This window comes from Amphiura filiformis, unplaced genomic scaffold (assembly GCF_039555335.1).
Source record: "Amphiura filiformis unplaced genomic scaffold, Afil_fr2py scaffold_188, whole genome shotgun sequence".
Classification (NCBI taxonomy): Eukaryota; Metazoa; Echinodermata; class Ophiuroidea; order Amphilepidida; family Amphiuridae; genus Amphiura; species Amphiura filiformis.
The window spans coordinates 69,746-72,355 of record NW_027305652.1 but is presented as its reverse complement, the minus strand read 5'-3'; the positions used below and the strand labels follow the sequence as shown (position 1 = coordinate 72,355).

General features: G+C 34.0%; 1 protein-coding gene across 1 annotated transcript in view; it reads left to right on the top strand.

Annotated features, from left to right (window-relative positions):
* The first annotated feature begins 514 nt into the window (after positions 1-514).
* Positions 515-2,610, top strand: part of LOC140145267 (uncharacterized) — a 17,705-nt gene continuing 15,609 nt past the window's right edge. The window contains exon 1 of the mRNA XM_072167031.1: positions 515-713. The gene's annotated coding sequence lies outside the window, so the exon portion shown is untranslated. The remainder of the gene's footprint in view (positions 714-2,610) is intronic.

Genomic DNA, 2,610 nt, shown 5'->3' with positions numbered 1-2,610 from the left:
TGCACTAAAAATGCAAAATTTGCGTTGTTATTTTACATACATGTACTAGTAAAATACAATTTTGTATACAATTATAGAAGCTCGGTATTATATAATTTTGGAAAAACGTAAGTTCAGCGCAATTACAAATAAAATATTGTATTCATTGTATTTTTAAGTGTAAAATGGTTTCATAATTTGTTCATGATAATTTTCTTTTTCCTATCACTTAATTTAGAAACAGCCGTTATTTTACTCAATAAACTGTAGATTACATGTTTTGTACGAATCCATTACTTCTCTGTACGAATCCACACTTAATTGTAGATTCGTGCAGCATGTGCAGAAAAGTGTTGATTCGTAGAAAATAATTTACAGTTTATTGAATAGACTGACGTCACAGCAATGGTTTAATTAACTGCAGATGGTTTAGCAGCCCAAGTGGTAAAACTGGATAAATATGACTGCCACCCCACTCGCCTTAATTGAAAAGTGTCACGCTTTATTGAATAGCGGCATGGTCAGTGACGTTCTGTCTGTATTATAAAGACCGATTATCATCTGATCGTCCCACCTGGTCTCACCTTTGCTGAAGAACAGTTTCGTGAGCTTACGTTGTATGCACTGTGGAATCAATTGACCTGAATCAGCATCAGTAGTTGAGCTTTGCGACGCCTTCCAGGTTTTCTGACAATCATTTGTCCCGATCTGAGTTTTGCAGTGCAACTAAACAAGTAAGTGGCCTAGAATGTTTTGTTTTTCTTTTTATATAGTATTGTAATATTAATTACAACTTTCATTTCAGTTCAGCGTATTGAAATCTGTTTTACTTACAGGCCCCTTCAGTGATTTGCTCATCCCGACGATCGAAAAAATAATCAATTAGCAATATAAATTAGCTACACGTATTTGAATGGACCTCAGCTTTGTCAATATTGCTGTTTTCCTCATTTTTGCCGTTTTTTTTTATTTCCGGAATATCTAATGACAATTTTAATGACTTATCCTTCACTTTTAGACAATTTATAAAAAATTGTAATTTTTGCACCTTAGCTGGAATCACTTAAATGGCCTTTAAGGATTGGGAAAGAAACGCATAACGTGTAAAAGACGTATAAACTTGTTCTCTAAAATCAAGTGTCCACAGCAATGATTATCCTAGTGAGAGAAATGCTGCGTGCTTTGGACTTAGCTTTACATGATTTTTTGTGTTTATATAAATTGTCAGAATCCGTATTAAAATCCTTCATTTTCATCCTGTTTACGCACCATGTTCATAAGATCAAAAACGCGTTCCATGTTTTTTTTTTTTAACGTGTGCCTTGTATAAAACCACGTCGAGTTATTGATAACTCCTTTTTTGTATTGCGCTACAAACCAATCAAAGAAATATTGTCACCATCTATTAGAACCAAATACAGTACGTACTGATCAAATTTTAGGACTCGTTTTTTTTGGATTTTTATTAGAGAATCTTTCATGACAAAAACCTGTTTTATTATATTATTGATATCTTGATTACGGAACGTTAATTTAGATTTAGATTTTAATCTTAACTATCTGGCACTCGCTATTCCATTTCATTTTTACTCCAAATTGAAGCTAGTATTTAAAAAAACAAACAAAAAAAACAAAAAAAAAAAAAACACCCAAGGTTTCTTGCCATCGGTGCCGATATGCTTGTTTATTCTAAGAGCCATTTGCCTGTTTATTCTAAGAGCCATTGTGCGGACGTGATTGCAATCACTGATATTGCATCAAATTACATGTATAACTATAATAGCCGTTTTGAAGTTAAAAAAGCAATTGCGTAAGTTGATGCCTAGCCGAATGGTTAGGGCGCTGGACTATGAATCTCCGATTTTAATCATTTTGTGGGTTCGAGTCCCTATGTGGTTGAATTTATTGTTTCCCTTTTTCTAATTTTTCTCCAAACACTGTGTACTTTCATTCTGGACAAAATTAAGTCCACTTTTTTTAAACTTCAAAGAAAATACAGTGTGCTGCAAAAGTGATTTTGAATATACATATTCAAAGCCACTTTTCTCTTTTCTTTTCCACTTTCTTTTTTTCCAAATTCGATTCACAATATCGGTTGTTGTATTTGTTATTGTTGTAGTTATTGTTGTATATTATTGCGCAATCAGGGTAATATCCGCATCGATATCGTGAATCGAAAAAGATATCAAGGCTAATTTAAAATCAACACATTTTCCAGACGGTGGCTGAAGTGTCAATAGATTTTAAAATTCAGACAATCCTATAGAAAAAATTTCGAAAAGGGCGTTTGCTCCCCAGCATCAGGCCCGTTGCCGCTCCTCATGACTTGTTCGAGCATATTCTCTAACACGTAAATGCTTTAGCATTTACTGTTAGAGATGGCTTCTATGTCATCCTTGTGCATAGTCCGGTTCATAAAATTGTACCGGGACGTAAACATGCTTCATAGTTCACAAACACACTTCATAAGCGTGTCATTATCAGCTTTATTCTATTTCATGTATTACGCCGTACCTTTTTACATTTTCGATACTTACGATCCTAAAAATTGGAAGCAAATATAACTAGCTGATTTTTTGCTGACTGCCCAGCCGACGAAAAAGATGGCAGAAATTTAACCTCAACCTGTAG